Genomic DNA, 21,217 nt, shown 5'->3' on the forward strand with positions numbered 1-21,217 from the left:
TCTATGGGAACTCAGATTCCATGTGTGTTAACTCTAGCCATACTCCTTGAAGAGGCTGGACAATCAAACAACAGTGAGTCCTGGAAAGGACTAGGACAGCATTAATAGGAGTTAGAAACAATATATCATGTAATCCTTTAGACTGGGGGTCAGCAAACTTTTGTAAAAAGCCAAATAATAAATACTCTGGGCTTTGTAGACCACATCCAGTGTCTGTAGCATATTGTCCTTTGTTTTTCTTACAACAGTTTAAAATTTAAAAGCCATTTTTAACTCTTATACTGTACTCAAACAAGCCACATTTGGCCTAAAGGCTATAGTTTGCTAATTCCTGCTTTAGTCCATTTATATTCATTAAAATAAATTCATTTTTTTATATAGATTTAAAATTCAAGGCTCCTAGTTGTTTAAAAATAGCTCAATAGGGGCGCCTGGGTGGCGCAGTCGGTTAAGCGTCCGACTTCAGCCAGGTCACGATCTCGCGGTCCGTGAGTTCGAGCCCCGCGTCAGGCTCTGGGCTGACGGCTCGGAGCCTGGAGCCTGTTTCCGATTCTGTGTCTCCCTCTCTCTCTGCCCCTCCCCCGTTCATGCTCTGTCTCTCTCTGTCCCAAAAATAAATAAACGATGAAAAAATAAAAAATAAAAAATAAAAAATAAAAATAGCTCAATAAAGTAATGGGTCAAATGTGATAAAAAATTTCACGTTGTACAAATATAATCCAAGGTGTCAAGTCAAAGGGGCTGACTTACTTGCCAGTTTTTATTTTCTTTTTCTACCTCAAAAAAAAAAATTAAACTTAAGAAAACTATTGTAGAGTCTAATTAAAATTGTGTAGCTTTTCAAATAGGAAATTTTCTTCTTTAATATATCTGTCTAAAATTCATGAATTGTATGTTCAAAGGCAAAAGCTGCCTAATATCACCTTAGCTGGCAAATTATGTTTCCCATAAATACCAAGATAATGTTAATTCTTGGGTTAGTTATGAAAAAGGAGGAGGAGGAGGGGGAAGAGAATGAGAAAACTATATATGTAATGTTATAACCACTAAGTTAGAAACATAACACCAGTAATTAATAACAATTCAGTTGACCAGGTTAGCTTTCAAAACACAATTGATAAAAAGCAAAAACTTACTTTTCCTATGGAAAAGTAGTCAAAGACTAGTTACTTAAGGTGACTCTCCCAAGAGGCTGATCAAGCTAAGATTAGTCTTATATTGTGGAGTGGGGGGTGCAGCTGATCTTGGGAATACAGAGCCAACTGTCTTTCTCTGTAATTTCTTTGCAGTACCTTAATGTCAGGGAGGAATACTTCTACATTTTACATTTTATATTATGCCCACCTCAAACACCTGATTACTTTAAAGTCTTTAGGTGAATTTTGAATTCTACCCTATAATATAGCCACATCATTTTTATATCAGAGAATAGGAGATTGGTTAAATTTCTCCAGGCGCTACTCAAGTTCCCAAATGCCTACCCACGTCTACCTTATAGGTTCATCTGCACCTCCTGTGGAGTAACTCTGTTCCCATGTGGGCTTCCCAGGAGCCAACAGAAACGAACTAAAGAACTTCCCTTTCCAAAGCTCACCTTTCTGCCACAGTGACTGAGTCTCCTGTTAGGGACTCCCAGCTCTGAGCTAAAGCTTTTGGATAGGACAAGAGAGAGGACAAAAGCCAGACACCAGGCTTTCTGGAATGTGCCTAAGTCAAGATTTGCATATATCAGAGAATATTTTAAATGTGCCAGAAAACTGCTACTTAAAAGACAGAAACTAGAAGTCTCTTGGTAAAAATTACTTTTTAAAAAATGTTTATGTTTTGACTTGTTGATTTTAGGGATTTTGAGAAAGAGAGACGGGGGAAGGGCAGAGAGAAGGAGAGAGAGAATCCCAAGTAGGCTCCACACGGTCAGCACAGAGCCCGACTTGGGGCTCCAACTCACAAACCATGAGATCATGACCTGAGCCCAGGTCAAGAGCCCAAGGCTTAACCGACTGAGCCATCCAGGCGCCCTGCCAGAAGTTCATTTTTTTAACACAGATTTTTATATTGCTTACAGTACAAAATTACCTACTTAAGATTATACTATAACAATGACAGGAATACTGTATTACCACCCACTTTACAGAAAACGGAGCTGCAGAGAGGGCAAGTGAGTAACTTCCAGGTAGTCCCCGGGCTGGGATATAGTAGAGACCAACCTGAACCCAGGCTGTTTGACCCCGTAGCCTGTTTTAACTCTGTGCTCTTCGTGATGCTATTCTGACACAGAACGACATTAAAATGAAAACACTTCTTAGCATTTTAGCAACTTCTTACGGTTCTGCTTTATGCTGAAATTAGCCCTCCTTCTATTTAATAACCCCATCACTGATTACTATCGTAATGCCAGCTGAAATATTATACTATAAAGAGGAAAGAAAATGAGTACTCCTAGCTCTTCGCTTCCTATGGATCATTTATGCTGGTAGAATCTAAAGCATCACTCCATTAGCTTGTACTTAATAGCAAATCGTTTGGGGCCTGCACAGCCCCTAGCGATTTCACCAGCCACCCTCTGTGCTTCCATTTGTTAATGTTCACCTGCTCCCCCTCATTAATATGCAAACATGCAGTGACTTCAGCTTATTCCCAAAGCCTCGTCTTGACATGAAGTCATCTTTTCTCTCCGTGTGCTTCTCGGAGAGGCCATTATCTGAACTCAGAAATGTCCTGTAGCAAGATAGCTTTTTCTGAGGAATAGAAACATCTCATAACCCTGACGACAGAAACAAAAGGCATCATTGCCTGATAAAATGGCAGTCTAGCCATGAATCCCCATAATCAGCTATTTAAATCCCCATCTCACCGTGAGGTTTTGCTCTAGCATAAGCTATCATGCCCACAAATACTGACGAGCACATGATCGTCGTGGACTCTGGCTATAGAAAATGTCTGGCTGATGTGTTTCATGCTACTCTAATTGTGTTCCTTATATTTAACTCGGGTCACCTTTGTTAGAGGTGCCCCCAATCAGACCAGCAGTCATTTTTTCTTGCTGCATAAGCATGACAAAGTTCAAGTGCTGCCCCATTGTGACCTTACAGCTCTCCTAACAAAAACTTCTCTCTGCAACTACCGGGATGTGGCAAAAAGGCAATCTGAGCTTCCTGCTTCTGCGTGCTTTGGATACGTGACCTTTCCTGTCCAAAGTTCAGTGGGGGTCGAGGATAAAGTTCTGATTCCGGTATGCATCATTTCTGGTGTGTAGATACGAGGCACGTAAGCAAGCTTTAAACAAGAGGGTGTGTGATTTTTAAACTTGGCTGAAAATATTTTCATTGACCTTTTTCAGGAGTGTGAAAAACTTTCTGCCCTCGAGTGAACTCTGTCAATCTTTGATTGCGCTTCTGGTCTCCTTGGTATGGTTATAAGAAACAATATTGAAGTGTCTAATTCTTCTGTTTGCAAGCATCATGCACACAAGTGTATAATAGTTTACCATTTGTTCTAGCACAGAATTAGGACTGTATAGTCCTAATTGTCCATATAGTTGAAGCAGAAGCCCTTTAATGACGATTTTCTACATTTATCGAAAGGTAATGTTGTGGTGTTGGCCTGATATATGGGTGAGTTGCCTCCAATTCTTTGTTTCCTTTTGTATCAGACTAGAAGAAATTTCTATCCCAAACCTAGAAGTACCACCCGAACACCATCCTTTTAACACATCCTTTTAACTCCATCCCTTTAACATCATTTACCTTGGGTTTTACGAAGTGTTCCCCTAAAGTCTTACTTGTGAATGTCACTCTAAATAAACCACACTGTAGTTAATATGGAGAGGCAGCCCCAGACATGTGTATAACAATCAAGAGATCCAAAAAGAAGAGGTTTTAAAATCAAGATTTGAGTCAAGTTAATTACTTCCTACTGGTAAATTGCACCCATTATAAAACAGAAACATTAAGATCGTGTTGTGAGGATTAATGAGATCACGTTGGTTAAGCACTTTAAGCCCTTTGGAGATAGATTCCATCATTTTGCCACCTGGGTGCACGATAAAAAAGAAAATACCCCAGTTTTCTTTGAGGCACAATGTATAGAGTTAGCAACAGCCAGCAGGCTTTATCAATCTTTTTTTCTTTTATCTTTTTAATAACTAATATTGTTGGAGGAGGGAATGTTGCAAACCAAGGCTAAAAGTGAGATAAAGGCAGATAGCTGATTCCTGTAACTTCTACCCAATACATTAGACTTATAGCCAAATTTTACCAAATTCACTTGTCAGTCTACATGACAGAGCAAAATGAGCAAGAGGTTTAAGATGAGAACAAACTGGATTGAAGTTCTGGTTCTACTGGATGGGTAAGTCTCTTTACACGTCAATTTCTGCAACTCTAAAATGCAATGACAAGCTTCCTTCTAATAATTACAATTGAAATAATTCAGACCTACACTTTTATGGAGAACAAATGAAACTTGCTGAACAAAATATTTATGATAATAATAAAAACAATAATTGCTTCTTAAAAACATCAAAGAGATAATAAGATGCTGAGGAATTACTGGACCAAAATCTAAAAGACAAGATCCCTGAGAAGGAAAGCCAAGATGTAAAGCCACTTTTGCGCCAAAGTCATCTGCCGATCTAGAAAAAAATAAAACAGTAGCAAAACAAGCTGAGCTTTTGTTAGCCTTAGAGACTGAGAGGGAGGAGGCAAAGCCCAGAGTCTACCAAAGCTGGGGACTCTGATAAACTGATGCCAGTCTAACCTGGAGCCCTAGGATGAGGGGGCTCAAAAGTCATCCAGCCCTCACAGACCTGCAGGGCTCTGGGTATCCTAGAGAACCTCAGCTTTGGACTGGGATCAGGAGATTTTCTAAGACTCCCGGGAGCATGATGTGTCTGGGACAATGGTGGCCAATTAACTTTCATTCATAATGCAAGCTTTTAGATTTAACATAGATTTTCGTAAGTGCCTTAGATTTTACTTATACAGGGCTTGTTAATGCCTATTTTTCAAGTTTATGACTGGAGTCTGATGATACCGCTGATATCAATGGTTACGCATAATGGTGAATTAGTCTCCTATGTTATTCTTACTTATGTTACCTTCATTTCTTTCTCTCAATTTAGTATCTTTTCTTTTGCCCTTTGCCCCTTTCTCCCTTCAACTCCCAGGTTCAACATCCTCTCTCAGTCACCTTCACCTAAGAGCCTTCCCATAGCTTCTTCACCATATTATGAATTATTCTCAAGTTCAGTCATGTCACACAGGAAATAGTATAAAGAAAGGGCACAGCGGGATCACAACAACATCAAGGCGACTTTAGGACATGTGTTCCCTCCACAATTGTTCCTAGTATAGTAATTTTGAAGAGTTTGTTGTATTATGATATTTGCAAATTCATCTATCTCAATACCTTCGTTACTAGACGCTGAGCAGATGATATGTGACCAACAGTAGCCAGGTGCTGAAGAGAGTAGAAAAAAAAAAGCCCATTAATGATTCCCGTCCCTTAGGAAGCACTTCGTCTGCAGCTGAAGGAAAGAAATGAAAACATATTGGGCAATGAGAGAAACAATGGGAATTCAGAGAAGACTGTATGAGGAAACACTGTATGACTACCACTGGGAATATAAGAGGAGGCACTGACCAAGGAAGTAAGAGAGCAGATGCTGGGCTACCTGGGGGGCTCAGTCAGTTAAGTGTCCGGCTTTGGCTCAGGTCATGATCTCACTGTCCATGGGTTCGAGCCCCATATCAAGATCTGTGCTGACAGCTCAAGAGCCCGGAGCCTACTTTGGGTTCTGTGTCTCCCTCTCTCTCTCTGCCATTCCCCGGATCACCCTCTGTCTCTCAAAAATAAATAAAGCATTTTAAAAAATAGAAAATAGGGGTGCCTGGGTGGCGCAGTCGGTTAAGCGTCCAACTTCAGCCAGGTCACGATCTCGCGGTCCGGGAGTTCGAGCCCCGCGTCGGGCTCTGGGCTGATGGCTCGGAGCCTGGAGCCTGTTTCCAATTCTGTGTCTCCCTCTCTCTCTGCCCCTCCCCCGTTCATGCTCTGACTCTCTCTGTCCCAAAAATAAATAAAGGTTGAAAAAAAAAATTTTTTAAAAAAATAGAAAATAATGAAAAATAAAAAGAGAGAGCAGATACTATGCGTGAAAGCAAGGACTATAACACAGAGGACAGGGGCAGAGGGAACATGACCAGACAATAAAAATAAATAAATGAATCAAAAGCCCACTGTGTGTTGTATGCTATTCCACACGTCTTACAGCTATCTTAGACACCTCAGAAAGCCTTACCAGGAGGTATTACCATCAGTTACAGATAGTCAATTGAGGCTTAATCCATTGAGGCCAAACCACAGAGTCTATAAGTAGTGAAGCTAGAATTTGAAACCGGTTCATAAGGACACCGAAACCTGTGCTCTTAGCTACTACCCCAAAATGATTTTACCAGGGTCATTTCATGGAAGGCCTAGCAAGAAGGTAAACAGGGGTTATTGGCAATAGGCAAATGCAGTCAACCCTTCTGGGTTCTTGAGGAAGGAAGTGAAATGCTAAAAGCACCTTTTAGAGCAATTCCTCGGATCTTGACACGGAAGAATCAACAGAAATTAGTTATGACTAAATCAATTAGACCCAGTAGAAGATTGTGGGCTATATCCAAGGTTTGACGTGTTCTGGTCTGAAACCCAGTGGTGGGTGTGAGAACAGAGAGCAATTGATGAGTCTAAAAACTAGTCTAAAGGAAGAAAAGAAAGACATGTTGACATTGGCTAAACAAATGAAGAAGGAAGAAAAGCCAAAGAAAATCTTAGAGAGAAATGGCAAAAAAAAAAAAAAAAAAATTGACAAGATAACAGTAGAAAGGGAAGCAATCTCTATGAGAAGAAAGGGAGTTCAAGTTCCAATGTGTTCAGCTTGGGGCAATGGCAGGACGTAGGAGGAATGGTGTATCATGAGTATTGAGAAACCCTTGGATAAGAGACCATAGTAAGATGCCTGTGAAGGAACAGGAAATGTAAAACACCAGAGTGTCAGTAAGATAACTTATTTTGTTAAGTCTCAGAAGCTTCTTACAGGGAAAAATACAACAGAAGTACTTAATAAATAATGAGAACACTTCCCCTAGCTGCCACTTTGCCTGAATTTCTCTTCACTTCATGCTTTCCTCTTAGTAGGCACTAACTGCCAGCCATTCGTGTTGCAATATTACCTCCCACTTCTTAATTTCTGCCCGTGTTTGTTTGTTTAGATGTGCCTATGCCTTTAATCCTGCTTTTCTTCTGTGCTGTCTCAAATAATAAGAACAACAATGACTGGAATCTACCTCTTTCGGCCTATCCAGCAGTGATTGGAGTGATATCTTCCTATACCATGTTATTTCATAGTAAACATGACATTAAACTCAATTACATCGAAGATTAAGTTCTTGAAAGTCAGCCTTTCTAATGAGACTGACCTCATAACTCTTTGCATGACCTTTGTTGAATCACTTTGGGTCAAGGCTGAGCTACTATTAAAACAAACAAACAAACAAACAAACAAACACAAACTCAAAATATAGGGGCTCAACTACATGGAATTTTTTTTTCACCCATGTCATAGCTCAATAGCAGTTAAGGTCTGGTGGGATCGGTCTGATATCGTCACTGCATAGCTTCTATGTTAGAGATTAAGGAGGCTGTTCCAGTCACTGGAAAGGGGGCAAAAGAAAGTAGAGGGCAATAAGCTTCTTTTTCCCAAAGAAGTGACACAAAATGTACATACATCACTTCTGCTCATACTTTATTGCGCTGGACTTAGTCATGTGACTCTGGGCTAGCTCAAACAAAGCTGGGAAATATAGCTTCTAGCTGGGTGGTCTTGTACCAGCTACATGATTGTAGAGGAGAGCAGGCAGTTCAGGGCTTTATTATTAAAAAGAAAAAAGGGAGGATGAATTTGAGGGAACAATTAGCAGGCCCTACTACATCTGGGTTTAGAGCCCCACTCCTCATTATGCTGTTCTCTTCATTTAACGAGACCTCCCTCTCCAGGTGTCCAAATAATTTTTAAAACAGCTAATCTATTCCGTAGTACTGTTTTCAAATGGAACACATTACTATTTAGAAGAGCTGAGGGGAGTGGCTCAGTCGGTAGAGCGTCCGACTTCGGCTCAGGTCATGATCTCACAGCTCCTGAGTTCCAGCCCCACGTCGGGCTCTGTGCTGACAGCTCGGAGCCTGGAGCCTGCTTCAGATCCTGTGTCTCCCTCTCTCTCTGCCCCTCCCCTGATCACATTCTGTCTCTCTCTCTCTCAAAAATAAACATTTAGGGGCGCCTGGGTGGCGCAGTCAGTTAAGCGTCCGACTTCAGCCAGGTCACGATCTCGCGGTCCGTGAATTCGAGCCCCGCGTCAGGCTCTGGGCTGATAGCTCGGAGCCTGGAGCCTGCTTCAGATCCTGTGTCTCCCTCTCTCTCTGCCCCTCCCCTGATCACATTCTGTCTCTCTCTCTCTCAAAAATAAACATTTAGGGGCGCCTGGGTGGCGCAGTCAGTTAAGCGTCCGACTTCAGCCAGGTCACGATCTCGCGGTCCGTGAGTTCGAGCCCCGCGTCAGGCTCTGGGTTGATGGCTCGGAGCCTGGAGCCTGTTTCCGATTCTGTGTCTCCCTCTCTCTCTGCCCCTCCCCCGTTCATGCTCTGTCTCTCTCTGTCCCAAAAATAAATAAACGTTGGAAAAAAAAAATTAAAAAAAAAAATATTAAAAAAAAAAATAAACATTAAAAAAAAAAAAAGTGAAGGGAGAACTGCTTCAATTAGCAGTTGGAAGTGAGGGGCCAGAATTGGCATCCGAGTCTCCTCTTTTCCCTCCGCATCTCACTACACAGGAGACCCTTGATTCTGAGAAATAAAATTTGGAAACTGCCCTCACAGAGTTTTTTTAATCAAAAAGGAATGTGTTATGCTTCCTAAGCAGTCAGACCCAACCAGTGAAAATTACTCTCTCCCATTTAAATAATGGAAAGTCCTCTTCAAGTCCTGATTTACATCCATCTTGTCAGCTAAGTGAACAAGCGAGCTCAGAGCCATTTTCCCAGTCTGCTCTGCTAAGCTTCTGACCTTGCAGAACACCCTGCCAAGTGTGAATTAATAATCACTTTGATGCAAAGGGTAAAAGGGGAGGATATTTCTGTGATTCTTCCCCACAAATCTAATCTTGACAAATGGAATCGCATTATGTCTCATTAGCTAATAAACTATCTAGATTGAAATTGCATGTAGGGCGAGAAATGAACTCAAATTATGCCTAACACTCCTGGAAACAACTTTTCATCTTCATTTCAAGAATAGAGGAGATAAAAAAAAAAAAAATCCCTGAGGAAAAGTCAACAGAACTGAAAACAAAACACGAAGAAGTTTTCATTTTAGCCACTAATCCCATAGCCTTCCATTACTGAAATCTTAGAAAACATGGCAAACACCTTGACTGTGGGGGGGGGCCTTGGTTGATTATTTCAAGTCCTCTGAGCCAAAACCAGGCCATGAAGATCATCAGGGCTTTCTGTCAAAATCAGAATATTTAACAGCTTTCTTTCTTCCTTTCTTTCTTTCTTGTTTTTGTTAGCATTGTACTATAGTTTCTCATTTATTCACCCGTTTTCTGATGAAAGTTCCCAGTGAGAGAATCTCTTTCTTGAAATGCCCATGTGTGGGGTGCAAATCATTTACATTTCAAATTTCTGAATGTGGGGGTAAGTTATATCCAGCTACTTATTAATAATATTCCTAGGATTAGTTCAAAATGGGTCATATCAATACTTGTGAAAGGAAATTCTTTGCAGGACAATCTCATGGTCTGAATTAACAAAATGCACATGCTTTATCACAGAGTGACTTTGTCATGGCCTAAAAGCACTCGTATTTAGGTTATTAATACTGTATAGAATTCAAACAGAAAACTCAAAATACTGATGCACTTTATATTTGGAAGAGTAAAGCTTCTCCGTAAAACAAGAGGTCTCTTGTTTTATAAAGAAATAACTTCCAAGATATACTGATATTTTTATTGTCTTACTAGTGATTACTTTGCTCAAAAGAATTACAGAAGAATAATATTTAGGATTCATAATGAAACACACATTAGAGCATCTATAATTTAAGTTTTGTTTCAGTTTCAATTCTTTTCATTTGCACAGGACCTGATGGCAAACTCATTCCAGAAAATTTTAGGGTTTCAGAGATTGCTTTACATGTTCTATCAGATGATATTTAGATTATCAAAATACTGTTTTGCAAATCCTAGTCCTTGAAGAGTTATGAATAACCACTTGTATTCAGGAGAGAGAATCCGTGAAAACAAACCTGACGATACGAATGCAACGTGTTATTTTTCCAGCAATTCATATTCTAGGTGCCGGATCAAACCAGTAATTAAACTATCTGAGTCTTACAGAGACAAAATCAGATTAAAATCAAATTATGGCACCTGGTCAAATACTTTCCCAAATAAAAACAAAAAGAGAGTCGATAATCCCTTTTTAAAGAGGCCAGATGCTTCAACTCACAAGATAAACAGCATTTAGCAAGTCCCAGCTCAGAGGCAGTACCTGTTCCAGCGGTGCGATGGCCCTCACAGTAAACTTCCCTTAGCCTGTATCTTTCTTGTTGTCTTTAGTCTTTTAAGTGTGTGTATGTATATGCGCGCACACACGTATAATAAGAGTCTGTTTTTAAGTTTATCTCTGCATGAAATTATAGCTTGTCATTCCAGTAGAATACTCTAAACTTCTACAGGATAAGGGCAATGTCTTCCTTATTGACCTCAAATCCCCAGTGATTGGCACAAAGCAGGTGCTCAACGAGTATTTTAAAATGAATAAGTGAATGAATAAACCAGTGCCAGGATTTTCACTCCCACACCCTATAAAAACTACTTTTGTCAGGGTCACCAATTACCTTTATGTTGCTGACGTCAGCCGTCCATTCAGCGTCCATGCGGTTTTGACACAGCAGCCCATCTGACAAAGTTGGTCCCTGTCTCTTCTCTGAGATCTTCCTCCTACAACACTGATCCCTCTTTTTCAATCTGTTTTTGTCAGTTTCTCTTCTCCTCCCTGAGTTTTCGTGTCAGACAGCCTGGATTCGGGGGTGGTCCTCTTTTTCTCTATTCCTCAGTGAGCTCACCTAATCTCATGGCTTTCAAACGACATCACTAACTTTCAGGTTTATATCTACAGCCAGCTCCAAACTATCTAGTCACTTATTGATCTCCCCATTTGGATAGCTACTAGGCATCTCAAACTTCCTATATCCAAAATTGAACTCCTCCTCTCTTCCCTATTCATCCACTTACTTCTGCCCCAAACATGTCCCATTTGCACCCATCTTCCCATCGGTTCATGGCTTTTCTGTTCTCCAGGTGCTCAGTCACCCACTGCCCCTACCACCATGTGACTAGAAGTGCCATCAGAAGCAGAAAAACTGGCTTGTCTCTTCCTCCTACACTCCTCCTCCCACCATGCTTTCCATTGGCAGATTTTACGTGAAAGCCAGCTGGCAAGAGAGCCTAGGAATAATGGTCTGCAAGCTTCCAGACTCATGGTACACAGAGGAGAGTTTAGAAGCCTGAGAGTGGAGCTGAGCATCTGTGGACGCTATCTGCCACAGCCTACTAACTCATCTCCCTGCTTCCCCCCTTATCCCCTTGATTATTCTCACCATTGCACCCAGAGGCACTTTTTAAAAATGAAAATTAGATGTCACTCCTCTGCTAGAATAGAGAAAAATAAAACAAACCCTATTTGCTCTCTGTTTCACTGAATAAAAGCCAAAACGCTCACAGATGGCTACAAATAGAATGTGATCTAACCTCTGTGGTCTTTCTGACTTAGCTCTGTAGCAGCTAACCTGGCCTCCTGCTCCTGGGACACCTGTCCGCTCCCTTTTGCCCTTGGCACTGGTTGTTCTAAAAGCCTAAAACACTCTTTCCCCACGTGGTCACCCTCACCACTGTCTTTTCTTAGTTGTTACTTTTCTAATGAAATTTTATTTTAAATTTAAATTTTAATTTTAAATTTTTTTTTCAACGTTTTTTATTTATTTTTGGGACAGAGAGAGACAGAGCATGAACGGGGGAGGGGCAGAGAGAGAGGGAGACACAGAATCGGAAACAGGCTCCAGGCTCCGAGCCATCAGCCCAGAGCCTGACGCGGGGCTCGAACTCCCGGACCGCGAGATCGTGACCTGGCTGAAGTCGGACGCTTAACCGACTGCGCCACCCAGGCGCCCCTTAAATTTTAATTTTAAATCCCATCCCCAGCATTCCTAGTACCCATGCAATATTGTGATTCAGAAGAAATATATATTTTGGTCACTCAGTTGACTAGATGTGTTTGGTCTTTGTCCATAGTTCTTCACTCACTGCTCCTAAAACTCTTGGAATTTCCTGTGATGACAGCAAATAAGGTGTCCTTTATTATGTTAATAGAGTGACTTTTGGACCCCACCTAAGGGTAGGGGCTGGCTGCCAGAAGAACCAGCTGTGTGATTTAAAGGTTTGGAACTTTCAGTTCCACTAACCTCACCCCCAATCTAGAACCGGAGAGGGGCTACAGGATGAATTAGCCAATAGTTGATGAGCTAATCAATTGTGCCGATATAGCAAAGCTTCCATAAAAGTCCAAAAGGACAGAGTTTGGAGAGCTTCCAGGTTGGTGAACACTTGCAGATCCAGGGAGAGTGGTATGCCTAGAGAGGTCAGGAAAGTTCTGTGCCCTTTCCATATCCTTCACCCTCTACATCTCTTCATCTGGTTGTTGATTCATATCCTTTATCATATCCTTTAATGAACTGGTAAACAGAGGTGTTTCCCTGAGTCCAGTGAGTTGCTTTAGCAAATTAAAGGAACCTAAGGAGGAGATCATTGGAACCACCAATCTATAGCTGGTTGCCTAGACTCGCAGGTAACAGCCTGGGGCTTGTGCCTGGTCTCTGAAGTGGGGAGGTGGGATTGGGGAATGAGGCAGTCCTACAATACTGAACCCTTAACCTGTGGAATCTGATGCTATCTCCTAGTAAATAGTATCAGAATTGAGTTGACACCAGCGGGGTGTCCAAGAATTGTTTAGTGTTTTGTTGGGGGGAATTGCCCCCTACACTGGAAGGAAGTCCTAAAACTCTAAAAGAACCCCCTTCTCTGATTTCTTTGCTGTTGGTCGTGTTTTTAACACAACACTTATCACTTACTAGCCACAGAATAATTTACATGTTTAGTTTTTCATGTTTTTTAAAAAAATTATCTCTCCCTGCATAAAAAGATAAACCCCACAAAAGCATGAAACTTTGTCCAATGACATTTCATAGGCCTAGGCCAGTGTTGTAAAAGTAATGAAATCAGTTCCCCACATGCTTGCCCCAATGGACATCAAGTCAAGGCTATTAACCAGGCAGTTGGTTTGTGCCGAGAATAGAACACCTGCAGGACACTCTTTCATGACTTTTCTTGTTTATTCTTAACAGTTAAACTTGACTTTCATGCCTTCTCAAATAAATAGCTTTGTAGGAGGAAAAATAGAAAATGGATATTACAAGGAAATGGTAGGGTAGCTGCACAGTAACAAAAACCCAGTCAAACCGGCCGAAGCCGAAAGGTGATTTATTGGCTGCATAAGTGGAAAATCCAGGAACCGACATGGAAATGGCTTGACTGGATCCGTATACTCTAGGTGGAACACCAAGAATCAGTCTCTCTTTTTCCACATGACTTTTGTGTTGACCTTATTCTCAGGCAGGGACTCCCTAACTGCTGTCAAACCAGGCCATCAGCTGCAATAGTTTCCTTCCTGCTCATGAGGACCACAGTGGAGAAAGCGGCTCTTTCCTAATGCTTCCAAAAAATTTATCTGACTGACTCTCGTTGGCCTGGATGAATCCCTGTCCTTCTTGAACCAATCGCTCGGCCTGCAGTTGCCCTGGTTTAAGTCATATCCTGTTCCCCAAGCCAGGGGCTGGGGTGAACCCACTCAAATCAGATGAGAATGATGGATAAGTGGTTTCACAATGACAAGTCAAGAACTTTTACCAAAATAAGGAAGAAGGGACACTGAGCTGGCATTACAACTGATGTCTACTGTATTATGAAATACCCAGAGTTCTGAGAAAAAGTGAACAGAGTGTTGAGAGTGAAGTGATAGGAAATGAGGATGAGAAATTAGATTGAAGTCTGATTGTAAATAGCTTTTTTCCCCCCCTCCTTTTTTTAAAATTAGAAAAGCATGTGGTCTCAGAAGATCTGAGTTCTCGTCTCAAATCTTTCTGGAACTATCTATGTGATCTTCCAAGTAACTTAATATCTATATAAATGCGTCCTCAACTACAAAATGTAATTCGTCTAGAGTAATCTCTGCGTTTCCCACCAGCTCTGTCAACTGATGATTCCAGCGGGGCAAGGGGAGGTGTTGCGGCCAGCTAGTGTACCTACCATAGACGTCCTTGCTATCACAGAAGGGAAAGAAGAGGCAAGCACCTGTTCCCTTTCCCTTGCCACCAGCTAGAGACACTGTTTCATACCCACATCTAGTTCAGGAGAGCATTCTGACAGATGTGAAAATTAATCCAGGCGGAGAGAACTGGGTTCTTGCTAGTGCTTCCCAAACCTGGCCATGCTTCAGCACTACCTAGAGAACTCAAAAAACAATAGAGACCCAGGTCCATGCCTATGGTACTGACCTAGGCTCATGAATTTGTATTTTTAGAATTCCCCTTGTTTTTGCTTCCTCCTACTCTTCAGTCTTGGATATGGCAGTTTTCTTTCGGTCAAGATTACCAAATACTAATCAAAAATCTTATATATCTACACGCGAAGAGAGATCTTGATTTGGAAGATGTATCCGCAAAACATCGTCAGTTTTGCTTGACAGTAAAATATGGGAGGAAAGAGGAAACACCGCATTCACTAACACACTTGAGTGTTTTATGCAGAAGAGATGCGTTTCGTTTGACAAGAATTATGGTTTTCATAATATATACAAGATGCATTCTCTTTATTCTGCCAGTTCCAGAGAACTAGTCATAACTTTTCAATTTTCACATAACATCCAAGTCATAATAAGAATGAAGGCATCCTTCACAAAGCTTCAGTCACTGATTGTTTTCAATAAATCTCCAGAAGTGATGGCAAAATCAATTATATCCAGCACATCTTCCACTTTTTGTGATGAATTTTTGAATAGTTCATGACACTACATTTCATCAAATTCTTAAGTTTACGGATCAATAAGCTGATTTTGCCCTAATTTTTCTCAGAGCACTTTTCTTAGATTAGTTTAGCCAATATTTGAATGTTTTCAAGTCCACCATGGAGATGTGACAAAATTAGCCACAAAAGACGCCTGAATTCTGAGGAAATAATAGCTCAGTGCAGACGTGTTTACCTTCAATAGTGTTGTCATTCTGACTTCCTTGTCTGTGCGAACATATGCTCTGGGTTTGTCAAGAAATAGTTAAGTTCGGCGTGATGCATGTTCCTGGGACTAAAGGGAGGGAGTGCTGAGAAAGCCGAAGCACGATGTAAATACAGTATTTCCTTTCCACAAACCTAAGAAAACAAACAAGCAGCAGACGTGCATGGGCGCGCAAGCGCACACACCCGCACCTCCCCCATTCCCCCCCACCCCCCATCCCCCACCCCCACCCCCACACACGCTACATTTAGGATCTGTATGTAAGGTGTCCTGAGAAAAGTTTAAACAAACAGTTGTTTCGGGTTCAATGGGAATAATCTCCAAACATCAAATAAATCCTGACTTTGCTATAAGAACTTGAAAACAATCAACTCTGCCTTTACCCTAGACAATAAAGGTGACATTTCATTCTTTAATAAGGTAATCTCCTTGCCAGGGCTATTTTGGAACAGAAAGAATTAATATTTGAGTCACCAATTTGTTCAATCATTAATGTATCAAATATTTACTTAACCTCTTCTGTGTCTAGAGGAATCACTTGGTACCAGGGAGATTTTTAGTATCTTCTCATATAAACCATGACTGATACTACAATAGTTGTTTGAGTACATTTCCTGAGACCACGGAGTTGTCACAGCCCTCCAAATCAGAGGAGGGCTCAGAAGCACCTCAGGGTCCCTCCAGCCCAGATGAATCACCTATCAGGACCCACGATAGAGATGCACCTCTTGCCCATGTTCGTAGAGCGCATGCCCAGCGCTGCCCTCATCCTAATTCTGAGAATAGAGAGGCAAGTCAGACTCAGACCCTACCTGCTGGAGCTCTCATACCAATGAGGGAACTGAGTGTGTAAGATATACCATGCGTGACAGAAGCTCTGATCCTTGCAGGTGCACAGGGCTAGAGCACAGGGCAGGCAGCCAGCTCCATCTCTCAGACAGGAGAGGCGTTGACAGAGATGTAAAAAAGCAGGCAAGAAAGACCAGGTGTACGTGGCAGAGAGAAACATGGGTGCAAATGCAAAAACAAGCATGGCACGTTTGGTTCCGGGGGCGGGTAGCTCTGAATGGTTTGAGAGAAAGCAAACAGGAGGGATTACAGAGAGAGGAAATGTGAAGAGAAGAGAAACGGGTGGTAAGAAATAAGGCTGGGCCAGATAAGGAGGGCGTTACTTACTTTGCAAAGACTTTTCCGCATGTTACTTGAAAGCTAGAGTGGCACAGGCAGACCATGGCAGAACCATCCCTCCAGTGTTACTGTGGGAATGAATGCAGGTGAGGAAATCTGAAGTCAAGGAAAAGGTTAGAAGACTATCTGTATCATATAGACAGCCCTGATAAGGCTCCACAAAGGGTGGGGTGGGGGGGCTTCCAGGAGGAAAAAAGAGGGGTGGAGGATGCAAGGGAGGAATCAGGGATGACTGTCAATTTGCCCTTGGAGAAACAACATGAATGATGGCGGCTTTGCTAAATGTAACAGGAAGACGTAAAGACGTGGGGAAGGTAGGGAGAAGGGTTAGATGCTGAGCTCATATTTTTTCATCTTAAGTTGGAGGTGCTTGTGGATCCTCCAACAGAGGTTTCCCCTGGGCGAGGGGATGTGAGTCTGGACTGGAAAGACAGCTGAGGGCTGGAGATGTAGATTCGGGAAACCTCCGCGTGCAGGTGGCAGGTGAAGATGTGAGGGAGAAAGAGATCAATCTGGAAAGTTGCCCAGGGAGCGCAGAGGTAGCCTGAGAACAGAACTCTGAGGAAGGCCAACATTCAGGGGAAGAGTAGAGGAAATCCACCTACAGAGGAGAATAAATTGGGTTAGTCTGGGGGAGAAGCAAGGACTGAACAGTGATCCTTTAAAATAGCAACAAGGAGTTCATTAGTGACTTCAGAAGAGAATTTCAGTGCTGCATATGGACAGCAGCTAGATTAAGAGTCTAGGGGTGCCCGGGTGGCTCGATCAGTTAAGCGTCCAGCTTCGGCTCAGGTCATGATCTTGGGTTCGAGCCCTGTGTCAGGCTCTGTGCTGACAGCTCAGAGCCTGGAGCCTGCTTCGTATTCTGTGTTTTCCCCTCTCTCTGTACCCCTCCCCCACTCACATGTGCTCTCTCTCTCTCTCTCTTGCTTTCTCTCTCTCTCTCTCAAGAATAAATAAACATTAAACAAATAAATAAATAAGATTAGAGTCTAGAACAGTGAATCAAAGGCAGAGGCAGAGAATGTGGACAATGAAGCTAGACCAAGAGGGAAAGGAGAAAGAATGAATGCCACCGGAAGAGAAATGAGGCTGTGCCACAGTGATTTTATTGTACTGTTTTATGATAGAAGATGTTTATCTTCCAAGAGGAAAGAGGCACTAAAATAACGACTGGACAGTATACGTTAGAGGAAATCATAAATGGGTGAGGTCTCTGAGAAAACTGTACAGAATGGGTGAAGAGGGTGTAGGGAACAGATTTGGAGTTAAATAGAGAGAAGGCCACCACTTGTCCTGAGAAGGGAGGGGGAAGCACTGAGTGGCTGCAAAGGTAAATGTAATTGGGGTGAGGGGCCAGAAGTTGAGGGCCTTCATCCTGCATCACCATTTTTCTCTGTATACGGTCTGACTCATCTTAGGAGGGGGAGCATCTTGAAGGCTCCACTGTTGCAATCTCTTCCTTGGGTGACACGAGGAATGTGACCATCTTGTCACCAGAGGCTGACAGTTAAAATGCACAACTTCGTGGGGCCGGAGCTGCGAAAGGATCCCTCTTGTTAACTTCAGGGGTGAGCTTCACTGGGTGGGGATGAGATTCCACTGGGAAGTATCAGATGATTTGGCTGGAAGGTGGCAAATCTGGCAGTCAGAGGGCAGGGTGGAAGAGACAAAAGAAGGTCATGTCCCAGAAACATTGGGCCCTGAAGAATGTCAGGGTTCCGAGCAATCTCCAGAAAAGATGGATCCTGATTTAACGAATCAGGTGAAGAAGAAGGCTGTTGAAAAGCTAACCTTTAGGTATGATTTTCTGCTTTCATTTTGGCAGAAATTCTATTTACCTGAGATATTGTTAAGGAATGCTATCACATTATCAAAACTCGTTAGCCGTACATCAAAGGCCATCCTAAGCCTTCCAGGGTTACTTCCCTTTTATGCAACCTTCTCTCCACAAGTCCTTGTCTGGTCAAACTGCTGTATTCAAATATAATTTTATTTCCCTCTATATTCAAGGCTACCTTACTGTTTGCCTAAAATCCCTTCCCGGCTCCTATTTTTCTGGATTGTGTTCACCCTCAAGATACAGGTGGCATTTCTTCTTCTCCACCGTGAAGTCCATTGGTAGTTCTTCCTTGTGATGATGTCATATTTGAAGCTCCAGAGCAGGCATTGCGGATATCACTCTTTCAGTACTGGCAAACGTCACCTTTATTCTATTTCTTATTTGTCTTCGTATTTAGCCTCCAATTCGAATTGTGAACTCAATGTAGCTAAAATCCTTTCCTCCGCTTTTGTGTACCTCCTCCCTCTCCATCACTACTCTGTAACACGATCTCCAAAACCTTCCTCTCTGACAACAATCCTCTCTATGCCCCTCGTTTCTCTTCCCCTTCTTCCCACCATGAATGTTCTCCTGCTTCACCTTTGTTGCCTCATCCTTCCCTCCATTTTCTCTCAATTTATCAGTCACTTCTTTTTGTTTCCTTTTCTAGCCAGTCTGGATCTTATGGAGGTCCACCTCTTAGACCCTAATGCTGTTAACACCATCAGCTTCTTTCTAGTTCAAAATGGCCACCCAGTAAAACGTCCAGCCTCAATTCATCCAACCATCCAACCCTGACTACTGTGTCCAGATTGCTGACGTCCCTTGAACACCAGCACCACAGTCTCCTGTCACAACAAGGCTCTGCCATCTTTCCATTTAACCCCAGTCACCTGCTTCTCCCACTTTGCCCTGCAATCTTTCCAAAATGTTTCCACTCTCTTCTAGGAACTCCACCAATACTCCTCTCACTCACAACGGAGATTTACCTTCTAATTCACAGAGAAAATAGAAGCTATTTTGCCTCATCTCTCATAACATCAGGCCTCCCTTCTCCCAATACATTTATTCATTCCTATATTATTGCTTTTCTTCAATCCCAATGAATGAATTTCTTTTTCTAATGAAATATAATCGTGTTATATACATCATATTATATATTACCCTCCTCTGATTCCTCAAAAACCTTGTTCTTTTTCCCTTTCCTTCCTATACTTTCAGTTTCTCACTCTCTACCACTCTTTTCTCTAAGCTTATGAACATGCTGTAAGATACCCATATTTTTCTGATGAAGCTCTCCCTGATTCTATGTCTCATTCATCTATGGTCACATATTTGTATCCACTTACAGCCATGCTAATACTCTGTTCAATTTCTTTATTCCCATACTTATTGTCTCTCACTGCAAACCTACTTCAGAACCCTTGGCTTCATTGGAGTGGCTCATGCAAAAGACACAAATGACATCCAGAAGAATATTTAGTCCTTGTCTTTGTTGATTTCAGTACCTAACACTGTTGGCTATTTTCTGTATCTCTCCCAGTTTCTGAAAACCCACCCCTTCTGGTTTTTTGTCTGTCTCTCCAGCCATCCTGTTTTTTTTGGCCCTGTCTTGTTCCCTCTTCCTAGGTATTTCCCAGGACCATGTCCTCAATTCTCTTCCTTTTATATTATATAGTTTCCAACCTTAATTGCACATTGGAATTACCTCCAAGACTTACTTGTAATTATTGATGCCTCGTTCCCATTCCCAGAGATTTTGATTTATTTGATCTGGGGTAAGTTTGTACATCAATATTAAAATAAGATAAAGTAAAATAAAATAAAATAAATTTCACTGGTGATTCTGGTGCACCACTAGGTCTAAGAACCACTGCTCTATAGAGTTGCCTTGTGTAATTCTATCCATTTCCATAACTGCTTACTATCCATTATCAACTTGAGGTTAGCCAGCACAACAGGAGAAGAAAACCTTGGACAATCGTGTCATGGAGAGAATATAAATAGATGAAATATACTGCAAAATACTTTGAAAGCCAACTTATTTATAAAGACTTATTTTACATATTCAGGGACATATTACCCTTCTAGAGACATCATTCAAAAGTCCAGTGGTTTAAAATTACATTATTTAAAGAAAATTGGTCAAAGCCATCTTTCTCATGTTGCTGTCTGTCAGAGCTCAGCTCTTCCTTTGTTCAGATATGAAAACAAAGACTACACACCATCCGTTTCACTCTGAGAAACTTCTCCTCTTCACCTTTTAAAAATTTTTTTTTCAACGTTTTTATTTATTTTTGGGACAGAGAGAGACAGAGCATGAACGGGGGAGGGGCAGAGAGAGAGGGAGACACAGAATCGGAAACAGGCTCCAGGCTCTGAGCCATCAGCCCAGAGCCCGACGCGGGGCTCGAACTCACGGACCGCGAGATCGTGACCTGGTCGAAGTCGGACGCTCAACCGACTGCGCCACCCAGGCGCCCCATCCTCTTCACCTTTTAAATGGTCCAGCTGAACGCTGGCCTCGTAAAACCCACCTCCACGGGTAAACTCATTTTTGCTGGTTGACCCCTACCCTTCACTGTCACTGCCATTTTCCTTCTCTCCAAATCATGTTTTCTTCTTTCAGAGCCCCATACCCGAGTTCACATATAGTATAGTCAAAATACTCATTAAAAACAAAAACAAAAACAGGATGTCCGGGTGGCTCAGTCAGTTAAGAGTCAGACTGTTGGTTTAGGCTCAGGTCGCGATCTCGAGGTTC

At 42.0% G+C, this 21,217-nt stretch overlaps 1 long non-coding RNA gene across 2 annotated transcripts in view; it reads right to left on the reverse strand.

Annotated features, from left to right (window-relative positions):
* The window catches only part of LOC147581156 (uncharacterized), an 82,689-nt gene that overhangs the window by 18,875 nt on the left and 42,597 nt on the right, over positions 1 to 21,217 (reverse strand). Inside the window, exon 1 of one of the 2 annotated variants that reach the window (XR_015251484.1) lies at positions 10,939 to 11,449. The exons of the other annotated variant lie outside the window; for it this stretch is intronic. This is a non-coding gene — a long non-coding RNA (uncharacterized LOC147581156). Of the gene's footprint in view, positions 1 to 10,938; positions 11,450 to 21,217 lie in introns of those variants that run through there. 2 annotated transcript variants of the gene reach the window in all.

The sequence above is a fragment of the Puma concolor genome, chromosome B2 (assembly GCF_028749965.1).
Source record: "Puma concolor isolate L17-30 chromosome B2, mPumCon1.1.hap2, whole genome shotgun sequence".
NCBI classification, from domain to species: domain Eukaryota; kingdom Metazoa; phylum Chordata; class Mammalia; order Carnivora; family Felidae; genus Puma; species Puma concolor.